Raw genomic sequence first — 25,499 nt, forward strand, 5'->3', positions numbered from 1 at the left:
GGACTCCTCTTGTGCTTCGGGTCCAGGTGATACGCTTATGCGTTTTGGGTTTTACCCTTGGTGTGGTGATTTGGCTAGCGTTTTGGATAACCCATTTGGCGATGGGTTGCTACCATTTGTTGTTGAGGAAATGAATCTCGATAAGCGCGGATTCATGGTGACTCGGGTAGTTCGGTCATCTTGGTGATGAGGTGGTGAATTTTGGGTTGTGCGAATTCACTAAGGCTCGGGTAGTTCGGCCAACCTCGGTTGTTGAAGTAGTGAAGGAGGTGAATCTCGGGTAGTGCGAATTCACTAAGGTCTTGGTAGTTCGGCCAACCTTCATGTGGTTTGGGTTAAGGGGTTAACCTTATTTGTTGTTGTTGATTATATTTATTGTATACGCGTATATACTTATCGTTGTGTTGTAGCATCTTGTGGCATTAGCTTGGTGATTACGTAGCGCGTAGCTACTTTGTGTATATGCTCTTTTGTAGTTTGTTTACCATGCAGAGCCGGTATGTGTTTATCTTGATGCTTGGTGATGCGTAGCCATTTTATGCATATGTATGTGTATAGTATCTTTACATTCACTAAGTATTAGCTTACCCTCTCGTTGTTGCTATTTTTTATAGGTTCGCATGATTGGCGGCTCGGGTAAGCATGGGGATTATAGATCTTGGCTAGGTTGCTCTAGAAGATCTTGTTCTTGGACTCGATTAGGATTGGGTAGCATAGTCCCAATCACCATGCTCGGTTTTGTTGGAAATTAGAATAGTCGGGTCGTGTTCACCCTTACGGATATTTAAACTATGTATTAAATGTTTTAAAAGTTTATTGAACTTATTATTTGTGTAAAAGATGTTTCGGAAACATAATTGGGACCTAAATATTAATGTATTAAAGAAAAATTTTACGAGTTGGGTTGTTTCATTCTTCAAATCTTTGGTAAATCATTCTTTTAATCAAGTTTATATATTACAAAGTATAGATCTGAGTTGAATATGTATAGATAAACCAGAAAAGATCACCAATTACATGAATATGACATTTAAATGACAAAATCTCCGAAAAAGCGAATCTGGAGTTTAAAACTTTAAATCTTCAATTAAAACATATTCATTGGGTTGATTGATGTTATTTAAGGTCTATTTGATGTCTGATAAGTTGATCTACCATAGAAATGACGTAGATTGCATGATTAATTTGTGTTTAATGGATTCAGTATATACCGAAGGTGTTCATTGTAGTGACCCGAACTTTTCCATATTTATATATATTAATTGAGATTGATATTTACATGATTAAATGTTTCCAACATATTAAGCAATCAAACTTGTTAAGACTTGATTAATTGAAATAGGTTTCATATAGACAATTGACTACCCAAGTTGACCGGTGATTCACGAACGTTAAAACTTGTAAAAACTATATGATGACATATATATGGTTATATATATAGTTAACATGATATTATGATAAGTAAACATATCATTAAGTATATTAACAATGAACTACATATGTAAAAACAAGACTACTAACTTAATGATTTTGAAACGAGACATATATGTAACGATTATCGTTGTAACGACATTTAATGTATATATATCATATTAAGAGATATTCGTACATCATAATATCATGATAATATAATAATTTAAAATCTCTTTTGATATTATAAACATTGGGTTAACAACATTTAACAAGATCGTTAACCTAAAGGTTTCAAAACAACATTTACATGTAACGACTAACGATGACTTAACGACTCAGTTAAAATGTATATACATGTAGTGTTTTAATATGTATTCATACACTTTTGAAAGACTTCAATACACTTATCAAAATACTTCTACTTAACAAAAATGCTTACAATTACATCCTCGTTCAGTTTCATCAACAATTCTACTCGTATGCACCCGTATTCGTACTCGTACAATACACAGCTTTTAGATGTATGTACTATTGGTATATACACTCCAATGATCAGCTCTTAGCAGCCCATGTGAATCACCTAACACATGTGGGAACCATTATTTGGCAACTAGCATGAAATATCTCATAAAATTACAAAAATATGAGTAATCATTCATGACTTATTTACATGAAAACAAAATTACATATCCTTTATATCTAATCCATACACCAATGACCAAAAACACCTACAAACACTTTCATTCTTCAATTTTCTTCATCTAATTGATCTCTCTCAAGTTCTATCTTCAAGTTCTAAGTGTTCTTCATAAATTCCAAAAGTTCTAGTTTCATAAAATCAAGAATACTTTCAAGTTTGCTAGCTCACTTCCAATCTTGTAAGGTGAACATCCAGCCTCAAGAAATCTTTGTTTCTTACAGTAGGTTATCATTCTAATACAAGGTAATAATCATATTCAAACTTTGGTTCAATTTCTATAACTATAACAATCTTATTTCAAGTGATGATCTTTCTTGAACTTGTTTTCGTGTCATGATTCTGCTTCAAGAACTTCGAGCCATCCAAGGATCCATTGAAGCTAGATCTATTTTTTTCTTTTCCAGTAGGTTTATCCAAGGAACTTAAGGTAGTAATGATGTTCATAACATCATTCAATTCATACATATAAAGCTATCTTATTCGAAGGTTTAAACTTGTAATCACTAGAACATAGTTTAGTTAATTCTAAACTTGTTCGCAAACAAAAGTTAATCCTTCTAACTTGACTTTTAAAATCAACTAAACACATGTTATATATCTGTATGATATGCTAACTTAATGATTTAAAACCTGGAAACACGAAAAACACCGTAAAACCGGATTTACGCCGTCGTAGTAACACCGCGGGCTGTTTTGGGTTAGTTAATTAAAAACTATGATAAACTTTGATTTAAAAGTTGTTATTCTGAGAAAATGATTTTTATTATGAACATGAAACTATATCCAAAAATTATGGTTAAACTCAAAGTGGAAGTATGTTTTCTAAAATGGTCATCTAGACGTCGTTCTTTCGACTGAAATGACTACCTTTACAAAAACGACTTGTAACTTATTTTTCCGACTATAAACCTATACTTTTTCTGTTTAGATTCATAAAATAGAGTTCAATATGAAACCATAGCAATTTGATTCACTCAAAACGGATTTAAAATGAAGAAGTTATGGGTAAAACAAGATTGGATAATTTTTCTCATTTTAGCTACGTGAAAATTGGTAACAAATCTATTCCAACCATAACTTAATCAACTTGTATTCTATATTATGTAATCTTGAGATACCATAGACACGTATACAATGTTTCGACCTATCATGTCGACACATCTATATATATTTCGGAACAACCATAGACACTCTATATGTGAATGTTGGAGTTAGCTATACAGGGTTGAGGTTGATTCCAAAATATATATAGTTTGAGTTATGATCAATACTGAGATACGTATACACTGGGTCGTGGATTGATTCAAGATAATATTTATCGATTTATTTCTGTACATCTAACTGTGGACAACTAGTTGTAGGTTACTAACGAGGACAGCTGACTTAATAAACTTAAAACATCAAAATATATTAAAAGTGTTGTAAATATATTTTGAACATACTTTGATATATATGTATATATTGTTATAGGTTCGTGAATCAACCAGTGGCCAAGTCTTACTTCCCGACGAAGTAAAAATCTGTGAAAGTGAGTTATAGTCCCACTTTTAAAATCTAATATTTTTGGGATGAGAATACATGCAGGTTTTATAAATGATTTACAAAGTAGACACAAGTACGTGAAACTACATTCTATGGTTGAATTATCGAAATCGAATATGCCCCTTTTTATTAAATCTGGTAATCTAAGAATTAGGGAACAGACACCCTAATTGACGCGAATCCTAAAGATAGATCTATTGGGCCTAACAAACCCCATCCAAAGAACTGGATGCTTTAGTACTTCGAAATTTATATCATATCCGAAGGGTGTCCCAGAATGATGGGGATATTCTTATATATGCATCTTGTTAATGTCGGTTACCAGGTGTTCACCATATGAATGATTTTTATCTCTATGTATGGGATGTGTATTGAAATATGAAATCTTGTAGTCTATTATTATGATTTGATATATATAGGTTAAACCTATAACTCACCAACATTTTTGTTGACGTTTTAAGCATGTTTATTCTCAGGTGATTATTAAGAGCTTCCGCTGTCGCATACTTAAATAAGGACGAGATTTGGAGTCCATGCTTGTATGATATTGTGTAAAAACTGCATTCAAGAAACTTATTTTGTTGTAACATATTTGTATTGTAAACCATTATGTAATGGTCGTGTGTAAACAGGATATTTTAGATTATCATTATTTGATAATCTACGTAAAGCTTTTTAAACCTTTATTGATAAAATAAAGGTTATGGTTTGTTTTAAAATGAATGCAGTCTTTGAAAAACGTCTCATATAGAGGTCAAAACCTCGCAACGAAATCAATTAATATGGAACGTTTTTAATCAATAAGAACGGGACATTTCAGTTGGTATCCGAGCGTTGGTCTTAGAGAACCAGAAAATTTGCATTAGTGTGTCTTATCGAGTTTGTTAGGATGCATTAGTGATTCTGGACTTCGACCATGTTTTCTTTAAAAATGATTGCTTAACATTTTTGTTGGAAACTATATATTTTTAACATATGAATATTATGTGATATATTAATCTCTTAACGTGTTTGATATTATGTGATAGATGTCTACCTCTAGAACAAGTCCCATTGACTCACCTAATAATAATGAAGAGTCAAATGTAAATTGGAATGATTCGTGGACTGATTCACAAGTTCCCGAAGAGGAATCGGAAGAAGAGTCGGAACCGGAAGAAGAATCGGAACCGGAAGAAGAATCGGAACCGGAAGAAGAATCGGAACCGGTGGGGGAAATAATAAAACGGTTAAGTAAAAGAGAATCCTCAACCAACCGACCAAGGTTAATTATGGTCAATGGTGTTTCCGCCAAGGAAGCAAAATATTGGGAGGATTACCAATTCTCCGATGAATCGGATTCCGACGAGAATTCCAATGATGTTATAGAAATTACCCCAACTGAATTTAAAAAGGCAAAAGAAAATAATAAGGGAAAGGGCATAAAAATAGAGAAATCTAATTCCAACCCCGATGAACTTTATATGTATCGTCAACCCCCGAAGTCCTTAAGTTGTAACAATGACCCGGGAACCTCTAAACCACCAGGTTTTTCTAAACCAATGTAGACAACGACGGCTCGTATTAGGGGAACATCATATATCCCTAGAAACTTGGCAAAACGAACCAAAACCGAAGAAGAAGAAACGAGCGAGTCGGAATAAGATAGTTGTATTCGTGTGGTGTAATATATGTAATATAGTGTTCTTATGCTTTATGATATATGTAAAAATTGCTTGTATTAATAAGTATTTTTTTATGAATCTAACTCTTGTCTATTTTATAGTTTAAAAACACAAAATGGATAGACAACCCAATATTTTAAGAGACCTACCCAGAGACATGATTGATGAAATCTTGTCTAGAGTCGGCCAGAATTCCTCGGCACAACTATTTAAGGCGAGATCAGTTTGTAAGACATTCGAAGAACGTTCCAAGAATGTCTTGGTTTATAAGAGACTTTCGTTTGAAAGATGGGGGATAGCACATTGGGAAACCCATAAGTTACGATGTGTTTACTTTGACGCATATATTGCGGGGAACCCAAATGCTATTTTACGCAACGGGTTAAGAAATTATTTTGACTCAATATATCCGAATATTGGACTTCGTGATTTAGAAAAAGCGGCTAACATGCAACATAAAGAAGCATGTTATGCTTACGGATTAGTAATGTTCGCTTCTCACCAAAGTGAGAACAAGAACATCGGGCTACAACTATTAAACAAAATGTTTCCACAAGTGACGGAGTCGGTAATTGGGGTAAGAAATGAGGTTTTTAGATTGTTACGGGACTGTTGGACATTACGTAACCCTCGTCCCTTTGACGACGTTACAACACGCTGTCTTATCAACGGCCATAACGGTTATGTTCCACAAGACCAAGGATGGGAAGTAGTCCTAGTAAAACCAGAATGCATGACTTGTTTCTGGACGTATGAATTACGTGTCTTTATTGTCTTTGCTGAACGACTTGTGTACTAGCTAGAATTATCTTCACAACTATCTTGTATCAAAGTTATTGTGTGCTATATTTCATGCTTTATGTAAAATAAGCGGTATTGTAAGTTTGTAAAATATTGTATAAAAGTTTGAACGCGAAATATTATTATAATCATTTTTTCATATAGAATTGTAGTAGTTGAATTGTATATTAGCTACTAAGTATGAACTTAACGGGTAGGTACTACCCGAATTTAAACTTATAAAATGCTAATATGAAGAAAAAGCTTTTATAATGAGTTCATATTATGCTACAAAATACTATTAACTACTCTTAATATTCTGTATGATTAACTTGTTCCATTTGACTATTTTGAAGGAAATGGCACCGACTACTCGAAAAACCGTGAATATGAATGAAGAGGAATTCCGTACTTTTCTAGCTTCAAACATAGCCGCAGTACAGGCTGCGCTACATACCAACAATAACCTTGGATCTAGCAGTACAGGAAATCGTGTAGGATGCACCTACAAAGAATTCACTGCCTGCAAACCTTTGGAATTTGATGGAACCGAAGGACCGATCGGATTGAAATGGTGGACCGAGAAGGTCGAATCGGTGTTTGCCATAAGTAAGTGTACTGAAGAGGACAAAGTGAAGTACGCTACGCATACCTTCACAGGTTCTGCGTTAACATGGTGGAATACCTATCTAGAGCAAGTGGGACAAGACGATGCGTACGCACTACCGTGGTCAGCATTCAAGCACTTGATGAACGAGAAGTACCGTCCCAGAACCGAGGTCAATAAGCTCAAGACAGAACTTAGAGGGTTACGAACCCAAGGATTTGATATTACCACGTATGAAAGACGATTCACAGAATTGTGCCTATTGTGTCCGGGAGCATTCGAAGATGAGGAAGAGAAGATCGACGCATTTGTGAAAGGATTACCGGAAAGAATCCAAGAAGATATAAGTTCACACGAGCCTGCCTCTATACAACAGGCATGTAGAATGGCTCACAAACTAGTGAACCAGATTGAAGAAAGAATTAAAGAACAGACTGCTGAAGAGGCCAATGTGAAGCAAGTCAAAAGAAAGTGGGAGGATAACGGTGAAAAGAATCACCAATACAATAACAACAGCAATTACAACAATAATCGCAACAATTATCCCAACAATCGCAACATCAATCGCAACTACAACAAACGGCCCAACAACAACAACAACAACAGCAACAGCAACTACAACAATCATCCCAACAACAATAATAACCGCAACAACAACAACAATCAGAAGCAGCTATGCCAAAGGTGTGAAAAGTATCACTCGGGGTTCTGCACAAAATTTTGCAACAAGTGTAAAAGAAATGGTCATAGCGCGGCGAAGTGTGAGGTTTACGGACCAGGGTTTAATAGAACGAAAGGAACAAATGGTGTCGGAACGAGTAATGGCGGAGCAAGTAGTGTCGGAGCAAGTTATGCCAATGTAGTTTGTTATAAATGTGGAAAACCGGGCCACATTATTAGAAATTGCCCGAACCAGGAGAACACGAATGGACAAGGCCGCGGAAGAGTTTTCAATATTAATGCGGCAGAGGCACAGGAAGACCCGGAGCTTGTTACGGGTACGTTTCTTATTGACAATAAATCTGCTTACGTTTTATTTGATTCGAGTGCGGATAGAAGCTATATGAGTAGAGATTTTTGTGCTAAATTAAGTTGTCCATTGACGCCTTTGGATAGTAAATTTTTACTCGAATTAGCAAATGGTAAATTAATTTCAGCAGATAATATATGTCGGAATCGAGAAATTAAACTAGTTAGCGAAACATTTAAGATTGATTTGATACCAGTAGAGTTAGGGAGTTTTGATGTGATAATCGGTATGGACTGGTTGAAAGAAGTGAAAGCAGAGATCGTCTGTTACAAAAATGCAATTCGCATTATACGAGAAAAAGGAAAACCCTTAATGGTGTACGGAGAAAAGGGCAACACGAAGCTACATCTTATTAGTAATTTGAAGGCACAAAAACTAATAAGAAAAGGTTGCTATGCTATTCTAGCACACGTCGAGAAAGTACAAACTGAAGAAAAGAGCATCAATGATGTTCCCATTGCAAAAGAATTTCCCGATGTATTTCCGAAAGAATTACCGGGATTACCCCCACATCGATCCGTTGAATTTCAAATAGATCTTGTACCAGGAGCTGCACCAATAGCTCGTGCTCCTTACAGACTCGCACCCAGCGAAATGAAAGAACTGCAAAGCCAATTACAAGAACTTTTAGAGCGTGGTTTCATTCGACCAAGCACATCACCGTGGGGAGCTCCTGTTTTGTTTGTCAAGAAGAAAGATGGTACATTCAGGTTGTGTATCGACTACCGAGAGTTGAACAAACTTACCATCAAGAATCGCTACCCACTACCGAGAATCGACGACTTATTTGATCAACTACAAGGCTCGTCTGTTTATTCAAAGATTGACTTACGTTCCGGGTATCATCAAATGCGGGTGAAAGAAGATGATATTCCAAAGACTGCTTTCAGAACACGTTACGGTCATTACGAGTTTATGGTCATGCCGTTTGGTTTAACTAATGCACCAGCTGTGTTCATGGACCTTATGAACCGAGTGTGTGGACCATACCTTGACAAGTTTGTCATTGTTTTCATTGATGACATACTTATTTACTCAAAGAATGACCAAGAACACGGTGAACATTTGAGAAAGGTGTTAGAAGTATTGAGGAAGGAAGAATTGTACGCTAAGTTTTCAAAGTGTGCATTTTGGTTGGAAGAAGTTCAATTCCTCGGTCACATAGTGAACAAAGAAGGTATTAAGGTGGATCCGGCAAAGATAGAAACTGTTGAAAAGTGGGAAACCCCGAAAACTCCGAAACACATACGCCAGTTTTTAGGACTAGCTGGTTACTACAGAAGGTTCATCCAAGACTTTTCCAGAATAGCAAAACCCTTGACTGCATTAACGCATAAAGGGAAGAAATTTGAATGGAATGATGAACAAGAGAAAGCGTTTCAGTTATTGAAGAAAAAGCTAACTACGGCACCTATATTGTCATTGCCTGAAGGGAATGATGATTTTGTGATTTATTGTGACGCATCAAAGCAAGGTCTCGGTTGTGTATTAATGCAACGAACAAAGGTGATTGCTTATGCGTCTAGACAATTGAAGATTCACGAACAAAATTATACGACGCATGATTTGGAATTAGGCGCGGTTGTTTTTGCATTAAAGACTTGGAGGCACTACTTATATGGGGTCAAAAGTATTATATATACCGACCACAAAAGTCTTCAACACATATTTAATCAGAAACAACTGAATATGAGGCAGCGTAGGTGGATTGAATTATTGAATGATTACGACTTTGAGATTCGTTACCACCCGGGGAAGGTAAATGTGGTAGCCGATGCCTTGAGCAGGAAGGACAGAGAACCCATTCGAGTAAAATCTATGAATATAATGATTCATAATAACCTTACCACTCAAATAAAGGAGGCGCAACAAGGAGTTTTAAAAGAGGAAAATTTAAAGGATGAAATACCTAAAGGATCGGAGAAGCATCTTAATATTCGGAAAGACGGAACCCGGTATAGGGCTGAAAGGATTTGGGTACCAAAATTTGGAGATATGAGAGAAATGGTACTTAGAGAAGCTCATAAAACCAGATACTTAATACATCCTGGAACGGGGAAGATGTACAAGGATCTCAAGAAACATTTTTGGTGGCCGGGTATGAAAGCCGATATTGCTAAATACGTAGGAGAATGTTTGACGTGTTCTAAGGTCAAAGCTGAGCATCAGAAACCATCAGGTCTACTTCAACAACCCGAAATCCCAGAATGGAAATGGGAAAACATTACCATGGATTTCATCACTAAATTGCCAAGGACTGCAAGTGGTTTTGATACTATTTGGGTAATAGTTGATCGTCTAACCAAATCAGCACACTTCCTGCCAATAAGAGAAGATGACAAGATGGAGAAGTTAGCACGACTGTATTTGAAGGAAGTCATCTCCAGACATGGAATACCAATCTCTATTATCTCTGATAGGGATGACAGATTTATTTCAAGATTCTGGCAGACATTACAACAAGCATTAGGAACTCGTCTAGACAAGAGTACTGCCTATCATCCACAAACTGATGGGCAGAGCGAAAGGACGATACAAACACTTGAAGACATGTTACGAGCATGTGTTATTGATTTCGGAAACAGTTGGGATCGACATCTACCGTTAGCAGAATTTTCCTACAACAACAGCTACCATTCAAGCATTGAGATGGCGCCGTTTGAAGCACTTTATGGTAGAAAGTGCAGGTCTCCGATTTGTTGGAGTGAAGTGGGGGATAGACAGATTACGGGTCCGGAGATTATACAAGAAACTACCGAGAAGATCATCCAAATTCAACAACGGTTGAAAACTGCCCAAAGTCGACAAAAGAGCTACGCTGACATTAAAAGAAAAGATATAGAATTTGAAATTGGAGAGATGGTCATGCTTAAAGTTGGACCTTGGAAAGGCGTTGTTCGATTTGGTAAACGAGGGAAATTAAATCCAAGGTATATTGGACCATTCAAGATTATTGATCGTGTCGGACCAGTAGCTTACCGACTTGAGTTACCTCAACAACTCGCGGCTGTACATAACACTTTCCGTGTCTCGAATTTGAAGAAATGTTTTGCTAAAGAAGATCTCACTATTCCGTTAGATGAAATCCAAATCAACGAAAAACTTCAATTCATCGAAGAACCCGTCGAAATAATGGATCGTGAGGTTAAAAGACTTAAGCAAAACAAGATACCAATTGTTAAGGTTCTATGGAATGCTCGTAGAGGACCCGAGTTCACCTGGGAGCGTGAAGATCAGATGAAGAAGAAATACCCGCATCTCTTTCCAGAAGATTCGTCAACACCTTCAACAGCTTAAAATTTCGGGACGAAATTTATTTAACGGGTAGGTACTGTAGTGACCCGAACTTTTCCATGTTTATATATATTAATTGAGATTAATATTTACATGATTAAATGTTTCCAACATATTAAGCAATCAAACTTGGTAAGACTTGATTAATTGAAATAGGTTTCATATAGACAATTGACTACCCAAGTTGACCGGTGATTCACGAACGTTAAAACTTGTAAAAACTATATGATGACATATATATATTATATATATAGTTAACATGATATTATGATAAGTAAACATATCATTAAGTATATTAACAATGAACTACATATGTAAAAACAAGACTACTAACTTAATGATTTTGAAACGAGACATATATGTAACGATTATCGTTGTAACGACATTTAATGTATATATATCATATTAAGAGATATTCGTACATCATAATATCATGATAATATAATAATTTAAAATCTCTTTTGATATTATAAACATTGGGTTAACAACATTTAACAAGATCGTTAACCTAAAGGTTTCAAAACAACATTTACATGTAACGACTAACGATGACTTAACGACTCAGTTAAAATGTATATACATGTAGTGTTTTAATATGTATTTATACACTTTTGAAAGACTTCAAGACACTTATCAAAATACTTCTACTTAACAAAAATTCTTACAATTACATCCTCGTTCAGTTTCATCAACAATTCTACTCGTATGCACCCGTATTCGTACTCGTACAATACACAGCTTTTAGATGTATGTACTATTGGTATATACACTCCAATGATCAGCTCTTAGCAGCCCATGTGAGTCACCTAACACATGTGGGAACCATCATTTGGCAACTAGCATGAAATATCTCATAAAATTACAAAAATATGAGTAATCATTCATGACTTATTTACATGAAAACAAAATTACATATCCTTTATATCTAATTCATACACCAACGACCAAAAACACCTACAAACACTTTCATTCTTCAATTTTCTTCATCTAATTGATCTCTCTCAAGTTCTATCTTCAAGTTCTAAGTGTTCTTCATAAATTCCAAAAGTTCTAGTTTCATAAAATCAAGAATACTTTCAAGTTTGCTAGCTCACTTCCAATCTTGTAAGGTGATCATCCAACCTCAAGAAATCTTTGTTTCTTACAGTAGGTTATCATTCTAATACAAGGTAATAATCATATTCAAACTTTGGTTCAATTTCTATAACTATAACAATCTTATTTCAAGTGATGATCTTACTTGAAGTTGTTTTTGTGTCATGATTCTGCTTCAAGAACTTCGAGCCATCCAAGGATCCATTGAAGCTAGATCTATTTTTCTCTTTTCCAGTAGGTTTATCCAAGGAACTTAAGGTAGTAATGATGTTCATAACATCATTCGATTCATACATATAAAGCTATCTTATTCGAAGGTTTAAACTTGTAATCACTAGAACATAGTTTAGTTAATTCTAAACTTGTTCGCAAACAAAAGTTAATCCTTCTAACTTGACTTTTAAAATCAACTAAACACATGTTCTATATCTGTATTATATGCTAACTTAATGATTTAAAACCTGGAAACACGAAAAACACCGTAAAACCGGATTTACGCCGTCGTAGTAACACCGCGGGCTGTTTTGGGTTAGTTAATTAAAAACTATGATAAACTTTGATTTAAAAGTTGTTATTCTGAGAAAATGATTTTTATTATGAACATGAAACTATATCCAAAAATTATGGTTAAACTCAAAGTGGAAGTATGTTTTCTAAAATGGTCATCTAGACGTCGTTCTTTCGACTGAAATGACTACCTTTACAAAAACGACTTGTAACTTATTTTTCCGACTATAAACCTATACTTTTTCTGTTTAGATTCATAAAATAGAGTTCAATATGAAACCATAGCAATTTGATTCACTCAAAACGGATTTAAAATGAAGAAGTTATGGGTAAAACAAGATTGGATAATTTTTCTCATTTTAGCTACGTGAAAATTGGTAACAAATCTATTCCAACCATAACTTAATCAACTTGTATTGTATATTATGTAATCTTGAGGTACCATAGACACGTATACAATGTTTCGACCTATCATGTCGACACATCTATATATATTTCGGAACAACCATAGACACTCTATATGTGAATGTTGGAGTTAGCTATACAGGGTTGAGGTTGATTCCAAAATATATATAGTTTGAGTTGTGATCAATACTGAGATACGTATACACTGGGTCGTGGATTGATTCAAGATAATATTTATCGATTTATTTCTGTACATCTAACTGTGGACAACTAGTTGTAGGTTACTAACGAGGACAGCTGACTTAATAAACTTAAAACATCAAAATATATTAAAAGTGTTGTAAATATATTTTGAACATACTTTGATATATATGTATATATTGTTATAGGTTCGTGAATCAACCAGTGGCCAAGTCTTACTTCCCGACGAAGTAAAAATCTGTGAAAGTGAGTTATAGTCCCACTTTTAAAATCTAATATTTTTGGGATGAGAATAGATGCAGGTTTTATAAATGATTTACAAAGTAGACACAAGTACGTGAAACTACATTCTATGGTTGAATTATCGAAATCGAATATGCCCCTTTTTATTAAGTCTGGTAATCTAAGAATTAGGGAACAGACACCCTAATTGACGCGAATTCTAAAGATAGATCTATTGGGCCTAACAAACCCCATCCAAAGAACCGGATGCTTTAGTACTTCGAAATTTATATCATATCCGAAGGGTGTCCCGGAATGATGGGGATATTCTTATATATGCATCTTGTTAATGTCGGTTACCAGGTGTTCACCATATGAATGATTTTTATCTCTATGTATGGGATGTGTATTGAAATATGAAATCTTGTAGTCTATTATTATGATTTGATATATATAGGTTAAACCTATAACTCACCAACATTTTTGTTGACGTTTTAAGCATGTTTATTCTCAGGTGATTATTGTCGCATACTTAAATAAGGACGAGATTTGGAGTCCATGCTTGTATGATATTGTGTAAAAACTGCATTCAAGAAACTTATTTTGTTGTAACATATTTGTATTGTAAACCATTATGTAATGGTCGTGTGTAAACAGGATATTTTAGATTATCATTATTTGATAATCTACGTAAAGCTTTTTAAACCTTTATTGATGAAATAAAGGTTATGGTTTGTTTTAAAATGAATGCAGTCTTTGAAAAACGTCTCATATAGAGGTCAAAACCTCGCAACGAAATCAATTAATATGGAACGTTTTTAATCAATAAGAACGGGACATTTCATTCATGCTGCAGTTACCGAATCTATTCTAACATGTTACATGCTTATCTGATTGTTTTGTGCTTAAGTTTGATTCTGGTTATGAACATAAGATGTATATGACTAGAAATGCATGTTAAGGATATCATATGTGAAGTTTGAGGTTACCGAATCTGATATATGTTCTTGATACCAAATCTGATTTTTGATAAATTAAAACTTATTGCATTGAACATATGCTTTGTATTTGAGAATCTGTCATGCTTGATCTAGTTCATAAATGAGAAAAAGAAAAGTATTTTTAGTAACCAAATCTGAGAAATTTCAAAGTTACCGAATCTGCTCATTGTTTGAAAAATGACTAAGTGTTGTTAGATTTTTGGTTATCTTAATTTGAATATCATGATTGTCAAATATTTGTGAATATTTGGAATAAATAATTTCTATAACTTATCAAATCCATAAAAATCATAAAATGAAAAATACAAAGGACTTCAAAGGAAATAGGAATAGAGATATGTGCTTAACATTAACATATTGTGGTCTTCTATTCTTATCAAACAGCTAAATGACGAACAATTACTTTATTAACACTTAGACCAACATACTCGACAATTACTGGCTTGCTATTCAGGAAAAGCATTAACTATGGGGTGCTCTAAGCAATACTATCAGTGTACCAGATACAGATTTGAGACTCTTGAATAGAACAATCAAATTTGTTAAGGCTACACAACCCACTACTGCTAATCCTCAAGGAGAACCTGCTCGATTTGAGTTTGAACTAAGAGGGGTAAATGGTTTAAGGAGGATCACCAAGGCTGATTTCAGGAGGATATTTCAGCTTCCTCTTGTGAATAATGCTCCTGCTTTTCCTTCTACTCAGAATATGATGAACTCAATCTTCCAGCTGGGTTATAGTGGAGATACTTCTGTTACACCATCCAAATTTCAGAAGAAGTATTTATATTTCAGGTGGTATGTGATCTTCTCGATCATAAACATATGTCTTCTGATGACACGCAGCGGATCTGACAGCTTGAAAATCCCAATGCTGAAGCTGTTCTACTCATTCACCAGAGTAGAAAACCCAGATTATGCTGAGCATCTATGGGATCTAGTTCAGGCACAAGTGGATAAATCAAGGAATTCATACGATCCTTGTGAAAGGTTTTTTCTATATCTTTATACATGATGCTTTAACCACTTGCAGAAATGCCAATATTCCTGTTCCAGGTACTCAGGGTATGCTGATGGTGCATTTTGCGAAGGTGAAGATGAACACTCTGGTGCTATCTGGTAATGAATTTACTGCACTAATACCAGATTGATTAGTGAGGTTAGCTAATCTCTAGATGCTAGAATGCGTGTATATTTTAAGGCAGTAGGGATACCTCTTCCGAACCCATCACAACAAGAACAAGTTGAACCAAATGTGGTCCCAGCCCCAAAGGTTGTTAAGGAACCTAGAATCTAACCCGGACCAGCTAACACCTCACTTAGGGTAAACCTGAAACGTCCTAATGTTATCAGACAAGCTCAACCTGTGAGGATCAGTGAGCCTAGTCCTACTAGGAATGATCCTACCTTATCAACTACACCTGAGGGGAGTGACACCGATTCATCAGCAACTGAATCATCTCCCGAACAAACGAAGAAGAGGAGATGATATGTACTTAATGAGATGATTCAGACTCCGCCTACACAATACGTAACTTGATCCAGGACTTCGACTCCTATCTTTCGCCCAACAGTTACTGAAACCATTGGTGATACGGACCAAGACTTAGAGCCAACTAGGTCACCGCTTCACCCATCTCCGTATCACATCCAAGAATAATAGTAAGCCCTACATTAAATGAAGCATAGGCTTCGGTAGGCAAGAGATCTAAACGCACGGATGGTAAAAAGACCAATCAGCCCATCCACTCTAAACAGGATTTAAGAATAAATCCCACCGGCAAAGGTGATTTGGCATCTCAAAAGGAAGTAAAGTCTTTCTCTGCAGTAAAGTCTGCGCTGACTCAATCGATTGAGGAAACTCAATCATTAAAGTCCAGAACAGCCGAAGGAGAGTCGAAAAACCTTGAAAAGGCACCCTACGTATCGGCCAGAAATCATCTTGATATACTTCATCCTAGTGATGTTGTATTGCCTCATGGTACATTGATATACTTCATTCGGCTTATCTTGATGAGGGAGATCTGCTGTGTCCCATGGAAATGAGTCAACATGACATTTCTTCAGGAAATTTATCAGACTTCCAACAGACAGTTCCTTTGGTTCAAGAAATTGATACTTTGGTTTAAACCACTTCTCATCCGGATCTTGAAACTCAAGGTCTGGATGATGAGTCCTTAACTGCAAGAGATGTGCCACCTCATGGTACATTGATGACTTCGGGAGTCGGGTATCTTAATGAGCACGCAAGAACCTTAAAGACAGGTAGTTCTTCTACTCTGTCAGAGTCTCATGAGACATATATCATGGAGATGAGCAACCCAAAAGAGTCTTCGCTGGTTACAACTTCGGTTGTTAACCAACCTCCATCAGAAGGGGATAATCTGACTAGTAATACGTATCAACCTACATATAAGAATAATACCACACTCTTATCCTCACCTGCCATCACAGTAAATCACACACTTCCATCGACATCATCTTCAGTGGCTCCACCTGGTTACACTATTGTTTCACCACGTGGGTCACCTTCTCGAACATCACAAAATTATGGTTTTTAATATCTCTCTAATAATAAGTTGGAGGCATTATATGTTGCTGAATTTTCTAAGCGAACATATCTTCACGAAGTTTGTGAGACGATGATGATTTATCTTGAACATGCAAGGGTAGTGTTTCCTCTTTCACCGTGTGCAAGTCACCTGGACCAATTTACATGCCTAACCATGACGATTTCTATCCCGAAAATCTTCATGAGGGGGAGAATAGATATGGTTATGTGTCCGGTGCTTTTTAACGCTCAACTTATGAAGCTAGTTCTTCTAGTCAACATTGGGGAAATGATGATGTAGTTGATATTTTCGACTCTGAAAGTGATATGGTTGAGGAGACTCAACGTGATAGTTTTCTAGATGAATCAGTTACTCAGAGAAAAGGTGACTCAGGAATATTAATGATTTTGGATTCGACCAAACAAACAGAGGATACATCAGCACCCGTGGATAATCGTAATTTTGATGACATCGAGGACATTCTGAAGGGGAAGAGTGTTGTAAATGAATTTAATGAACATCAAATTATCAACATTACAGCTCTAACGAGGGAATTTGGAATACATTTTTAGAAGGAGATATTCTTAAATGGTGAAGTAGACACTACGACACCTCCTAATCTTGAAGTTCCTTTTCAAATATCATAAATTGTTCTTGATCTTAATGCTGACTATCAACTAAGTGATGATGAAGAGAAGTTGATTCTTCGTTCATCATTTGTAGAACCACAAGCTTACAAGATTTATGGTGATTCTGATCTCATCCTTGCACCCTCTATGTGTGTTCTTGGTGCTTGGAAATATCATAAGAAACCATAATACCTCAAAGCTTATCTGAAGGTTCGAAACAAGTATAAGCTGAAAAGTGAAGAGAATCTTCAAGATCGATGAACTTCGGAGATCAGAAGCATTAATAAGATCTTGATGATAAATAAGGATGGAGTGAAGATGTCATTTTTCTATGTGACAAGAAGGGTTATGAGGACTATCAGTTCTCAGAGGTAGATTTTGACAAGCTAAGGATGAACGACATTATCTTTATCTACAATTACTTGCTGATCTGAATGAATCTGCAAAAATCTATCATGCTACTACATTAAAGGCAATCTACAGGTTTATTCTTGATTCAATGAGATGGATGTCCGTTCATGATTTTCAAATGGGAATAGAATCCGGACACAAGAAGATTGGAATCAAACCACCGAATCAAGTGATTGATGAATTAAAATACATATCCTTACTTAAAGTGGGGGACTGTCCATATAGATTCGTGTTTTTAAATATTCACTACACAAAGATCTTCATCAGACTCTCAGATGACAGGAGATACTCAGACGGAACTTTGGGGTATGCCCTTAAATATTTAAGATGGAGACTGAACAGTAAATGATATTCAACAGAAGATAGTGAGATAGTCAAATATATTATCACAAGGTTGACGAATCGTCTCAATACAAGAATGAATATAAGGAGATATGAGAGGCTCAGAGGATTCAAAACAAATATTCATTTCAGAGCAACGAAGTACCTTTAGATGTTTCAAATTGGATTACATTGTAATTTTGACATTTAACACTAAGGGGGAGATTGTTAGGACCCTGAAAAGTATATAGTGTTAATGTAAAATAAGCTTAATAGATGGTTCATTAGAAGAGGGCTATATAAGGAAACATAGTAGTCCTAATTAGATAGCCATTGCATTGTAACTGAGTTTAAGAAGCTGTGGAATGTAAATTTACCGAAACTCTCTAATATCGAATATGTTCTTTATACTGAGTCTCATTCTATCAATCACATCTTTAATTCTCACTATGATCTGACCTATCAGTTTGCTTGCAATAATCACTCAATTTCGTTTAGAATTGCTCTCGTTATGCTTATTTGAAGTTTTGACATGATTATGCTTTGAATACGAATTTTATAAGTTAAATACTTATTGATTGAGAATGTGAAATGTGTACCAACTGATAGATAATCAAAAATCACTCAAGTTAGACTTTAGATTCATGCAAATCGGATTCGGAATGCTCATGTTATGCAAGTTTGATTGTTTGTGAATACTTTTATTTATTGACACTTAATGATGCAAACGACTAATTTAACTTGATTTCTGGCATAAGAGCTTTTGATTTCTGAAAAGTACATGATTAGTAATTCACTTTTCATATAGGTTATACATGATTAGTAATTGACTTTGTTGACTTTTTACAACCTTACCGAGTCGGTCTGAGCTATACGACAACATGTACACTTTGGAATAACATATTTTGATATTATAAAACTTACTTGAACAATCAAAATGAATAGGTTGTGTTACATGATAGTATTCGTCCAGTTTAGTTACTACTTTTGACTACTATTTAATGTGCACAGAAGGTGAGTCTACAGTCCCATTTTCACTAATACTTTTGGGATGAGATACATGCCACTTTCGAACTGTTTCTTAAATTGTTTACAAATGTTTTTACTTTTGACACGAGTACTCAGTATACATATGAGTTATTGCCTGAGTATCCCCTAGCTTGAATACTTTGGTTACTTTTGTAAGCGCGAATTATAGGGACAGATCCGTTATGTTTGACAGCCTCACCCTACTTAAACTTGGGTGCATATTTTTTGTTAACGTACACTAAGGCAAGTTTATATTTAGATGGGGTAAAGGATAAGCGTAGTTCTAAACTATGTGTGGTGTTAAGTTAGTATTTAAGTGCTCATTGGAATGTATATACATATTACAACATTTGGGTTGTTACTCAGCAAATCTCGTTGTTCAAAAATAAACTATATTTTTCTGAATTACTATTTTTCAGATACTGTTTATGGTTACTTAAAAATTAACATAGTATTGTCTACCACTAGTTGAACACGACACTGTGATGCCTACAAACTTTTGATATAAAACATTTGTGGTCTATTACTCTGTATGGGTTACTTAAACATGTGGTTTACAAACAAGAGAAACTAAACAGTTGATTATCTTATAAACATATGAAACTTGGCTTCTATTGTCTATAAACATTTGAAACTTGACATTTTGTAGTCTGCAAACTTTTGATACGAAATCTCGTGTCTAACACTTATTACTGAATACTTTAACCTGTGGATTCACTCAACATTATTGTTGACCCATTTTTCATGTTTTATCTCAGGTATTTATTGTTTCCGTTGTAGAACTTTGCTGTTACTTAGAAGTTAAGCCATGCACTATGACCAAATTTAACATAGCCGCTAATGGATTTTGACGGGGTGTTACACTAACACTGAATTTTCTTCTTCAACAAATTTTATTTGTAACGAAAATTTCCCAGAGGCCAAGCCGATTTTCCTGGAAATCCTGATAACGTAACACTTGTCACTATTAAACGCTCCTTTACGTGAATGATAATCCTAAAAACGAACACATATTTCATAGCATTATCCTTCAAGAAAGACAAGCTTTTAGTTTCAATTGTTCTATTTACAAGTGATATTCGTTTAAATATTAAAAGGTGAAGACAAAAGACAGATTCGACGATTTGAAGACGCAAACGGCCAAAAAGCTAAAAAATACAAAGTACAATCCAAGTGGTTCAAATTATTGATAAGAAACGTCTAAAAATGATAAGAGTACCAGCCACGAAACGCAAAGTACAAGATATTAAATCGTACGAAAGGACGTTCGGAAATATGGAACCGGGACATGAACCAACTATCAACGCGTGACGCAACGTTGCTAAAATTACAAGTCAACGGAGTACAAGAATATAATATATATATATATATATATATAATTATATAAAATTATATATATTATATTATATATTATTATAAATACGAGCAGCCCACGTTTATTGTGCTTTGTGAGCAGGAAATGACGGCCATGCGATCGCATGGCCTGGAGGAAGAAATTCCATGCGATCGCATGGCACACTGTAGCATGTCAGGTCCTATAAATTTCACGAATTCTGGCCGAATTTAACACACCTTTTTCTAATCTCTTACTCTCTCAATATATTTATATTTATATTTTAATTATAATTTTAATATTAAAGTTTAATAATAATAAGGTTATGTTAGCGAATATTTTAAGTTTGTAAGTCGAAATTATGTCCGTGTAACACTAGGCGATTAATACTCATTGTAAGTTATGTTCAACTTTTTTAAATTAATGTCTCGTAGCTAAGTTATTATTTTGCGTATTTAAATCAAAGTAATCGTGATGTTGGGCTAAATAATAAAGTCTGGGTTATTGGGCTTTGTACCATAATTGGGGTTTGGACAAAAGAACGACACTTGTGGAAATTAGACTATGGGCTATTAATGAGCTTTATATTAACTAAACGATACCTCGTTAATTTAATATAAAGGTTACAATTTGACGTATCTATATATAACCATATACACTCGATCGGACACGATGGGCGGGATATTTGTAAGTTCTAATAATCGTTCATTTAACTGGACACGAGAATGGATTAATAGTCAATGGACTCATTAAAACAGGGGTGGATTACATACAAGGACACTTGGTATAATTGTTAATAAAGTATTAAAACCTTGGATTGAACACAGTCAATAACCTGGTGTAATCATTAACAATGTATTAAAACGTTATTACAGTTTAAGTCCACAATTAGTTGGAATATTTGACTTCGGGTATAAGGATAATTTGACGAGGACACTCGCACTTTATATTTATGACTGATGGACTGTTATGGACAAAAACCAGATGGACATATCGAATAATCCAGGACAAAGGACAATTAACCCATGGTAATAAATTAAAATCAACACGTCAAACTTCATGATTACGGAAGTTTAAATAATCATAATTCCTTTATTTTATATCTCATCGCACCTTTAATTATCGTATTTTTAATTATTGCAATTTTATTTACCGTCATTTTATTTACCGCACTTTTAATTATCGCATTTTTATTTATCGTCATTTACTTTACGCTTTAAATTAGGTTATTTGTATATTTAATATTTTACATTAGGTTTTAATTGTGACTAAAGTTTTAAAATCGACAAACCGGTCATTAAACGGTAAAATCCCCTTTTATAATATATATGTATATATATATATATATATATATATATATATATATATATATATATATATATATATATATATATATATATATATATATATATATATATATATAGTTTTAAAAATATAGCGTTAAACTTGGCTAGCTCCCTGCGGAACGAACCGGACTTACTAAAAACTACACTACTGTACGATTAGGTACACTGCCTATAGTGTTGTAGCAACGTTTAGGTATATCCACTATATAAATAAATAAATAAATAAATAAATAACTTGTGTAAAATTGTATCGTATTTAATAGTATTTTGCAATAAAAATATAATTATTTCGTATACACCTCGCATAACATCAAGTATTTTTGACGCCGCTGCCGGGGAACACTCAAACGCCGAAGTGAAACGCTATAAAAAAATTAAGTTTTAATTTACTTTTGTAAAAATACGTTTTAAATATTAAAAATATAAAAAAAAAGTTTATATTTTAGAGTTATAAAACTAATAAGTAATATTTTTTTTAGTTTAATTACATAATATTTTATATAAATATTCTATAAATATTTTCTATATTTTAAAATTAGAAAAAAAAGATATATATTAATTAAGTTTGGACCGAGTCAGTTACGAAGTCCGAACCATTTTTGGAAAATTGGGCCATGCGATCGCATGACCCCTAAGGAAAAAATCATGCGGTCGCATGAGTGAGTGTGACATGGCCAAAACCTCGGACCACATTTATTACGCAGTAGGGTTAATATTATAATTATTATTTAATCATTTAGGGTTAAGATTAATTATTATTAATTAAGTTAGGGTTAAATTATAATATTAATTAGTTTAATTTTGTTTTTAGTTATAATTAGTAATATTAAGTTTATTATTATTATTAAGTATATAAATTAATATTTTTATAAAATAATAATATAAAAATAATATTTTTATAGAATTTGTATTTTTATCATTTTATTTATAATTTGCATTTTAATCGTAATTTGTATTTTTATAGTTCGTAACTAGTTTTAAACTTAGTTTTTGCCGTAGTTTATTTTTATTTCTAGAATTCTAAGATTTACCGTAAAATCCCTTAAGTACTTTTTCTTTAGACTAAGATTTAGGTGCTTTAAAATTTTACGACGTCGCTTATCGCTTTAATATTTTATAAATTTTAGTGCCTTTTAAGTTATTGCCGTTTTGGATATAGAATTCCTTTTAAGCTTTAATACCTTTAGACGCAACTTTTAATATTTAGTTTTTAGACTTTTGAGTTTCGACGCTTTTCTTTTTTATTTTTATTTTTCAACCTTTTATTTTTCGACCTTTTATTTTTCGACGCACTCTTTTTCTTTCTTATTTCTCGACGCTCTAGTTTTTAGGACATAGTTTTTTTTCTTCAAAATTTCGACGAAAAATTATCTTAAGCAGTTAAATTGATAGACATTCAAAATTTTCTGATTCGTAGTAATAGTTGAATTTGTTAGTGGCGAGTTGTTGGCTTCCGATTTAAAGGGTCCTGGCTACCTGCTGCATCTATTGGTTATTCGAAACGTTGACAAAATCAGAAAAGTCTATTAATTTGATAGCTTATATAATTTTTATCTTTTATAACTAATAGGATATTCAGTGAATGCACCGAGCAAAACGTTCACCACCTTTCATACATTCACCACCTGTAACTCGATCAAGACATCTAGCCAATATTGTCGCCGTTGATTTTTCTTTAGAATCGTCATCTAGTCGACCAAGTACTCCAATTCAAATTTCCGATAATCCATTTTTTGAACCCGACCTCACAATTGAGAATTCGGAGGATATTCAGGGACAATTCGGAGATCCTGAACCACTAATCATTCCTCCTGAACCACAAATCACTCATCTAGAGATTGTCGAGAAAGAAACCATTAAGTCAGAATCCTCTAGTGATTCAGATTCAACAAATTCAATCATGGATAATCTAGAACCTCTAAGTATGGAAGACCGAATGAGGGCTAAACGCACTGGCCAAGGTCATGTAATCACTCAACAAGACATTAACGCACCAGATTATGAAATCAAAGGACAAATCCTACACATGGTAACTAATCAATGCCAATTTAATGCTACGCCAAAGGAAGATCCAAACGAACATCTTCGCACCTTTAATAGGATCTGTACTTTATTTAAAATCAGAGAAGTTGAGGATGAACAGATCTATCTCATGTTATTTCCCTGGACTTTAAAGGGAGAAGCCAAAGATTGGTTAGAATCGTTACCTGAAGGGGCGATTGATACATGGGATGTCTTAGGTGAAAAATTTCTTAAACAATTCTTTCCGGCATCTAAAGTCGTGAGACTTCAAGGAGAAATTGTTACATTCACACAAAAGCCAAATGAAACTCTATATGAGGCATGGACAAGATTTGGAAAGTTGTTGAGAGGATGTCCTCAACATGGTTTAGACACTTATCAAATATTACAAATATTCTACCAAGGATGCGACATCACTACAAGAAAAGACATCGATATAGCAGCTGGTGGTTCCATTATGAAGAAAACTGCAACAGAAGCTTACAAAATTATTGATAACACTGCTTCCCACTCACATGAGTGGCATCAAGAAAAAGACATCGTTAGATCATCTAAAGTGGCTAGAGCTGATTCTAGCCATGACTTTGATTCCATTTCTGCAAAAATAGATGCTTTCGAGAGACGAATGGAAAAGATGACTAAAGATATTCACGCAATACGAATTAGTTGTGAGCAGTGTGGAGGACCACATTTGACAAAAGATTGTCTCAGTATTGAACAAACAATGGAACAAAGAGAGAATGTTTCATACATGAACCAAAGGCCTGAAAATAATTATCGAGGTAATTATCAACCGCCAAGACCAAACTACAATCAAAACTAGAATTATAACCGAAATGTTCCATACAACAACCAAAAAGGTCCTAGCAATCAGCAAGTATCCAATAATACTTACAATCAGCAAAGACCTATTTTTCAAAATAAACCACCACAAACCGATGATAAAAAGCCAAATTTAGAAGACATGATGTCGAAGCTAGTTGAATCTCAAACTCAATTTTTCACATCTCAGAAACAAACGAATGAACAAAATGCTCAAGCATTTAGAAATCAACAAGCTTCTATTCAAAATCTGGAACAAGAAGTAAGTAACCTAGCAAGGTTGATAGGTGAAAGAAAACCGGGGAGTCTACCTAGCGATACAAATGCTAACCCCTGGAATAAAACAGCTAAAGCCATTACCACGAGAAGTGGTATTACACTTAAACCACCTGAAATACCTGAAATTTCTGATGACTCTATTCCTACTATACAGGCACCATAGAATGAGCAAGATAAGGAAACAGAACCGGTAGTTGAAAAAGGTGAATGAAGATAACACAGTTAAGGCAAAACCTTATGTTAAACCATACCAACCCCCGCTTTCTTACCCGAGTAAAATGAGAAAAGAAAGAC

At 34.4% G+C, this 25,499-nt stretch overlaps 1 non-coding gene across 1 annotated transcript; it reads right to left on the bottom strand.

Moving 5' to 3' along the window:
• Nucleotides 1-24,366: 24,366 nt before the first annotated feature.
• On the bottom strand, nt 24,367-24,473 carry LOC139879101 (small nucleolar RNA R71). The gene has a single exon (XR_011769952.1). It is a non-coding gene; the product is annotated as a small nucleolar RNA R71 (small nucleolar RNA).
• Between the last annotated feature and the right edge of the window lie 1,026 nt (nt 24,474-25,499).

This window comes from Rutidosis leptorrhynchoides, chromosome 11 (genome assembly GCF_046630445.1).
Source record: "Rutidosis leptorrhynchoides isolate AG116_Rl617_1_P2 chromosome 11, CSIRO_AGI_Rlap_v1, whole genome shotgun sequence".
NCBI classification, from domain to species: domain Eukaryota; kingdom Viridiplantae; phylum Streptophyta; class Magnoliopsida; order Asterales; family Asteraceae; genus Rutidosis; species Rutidosis leptorrhynchoides.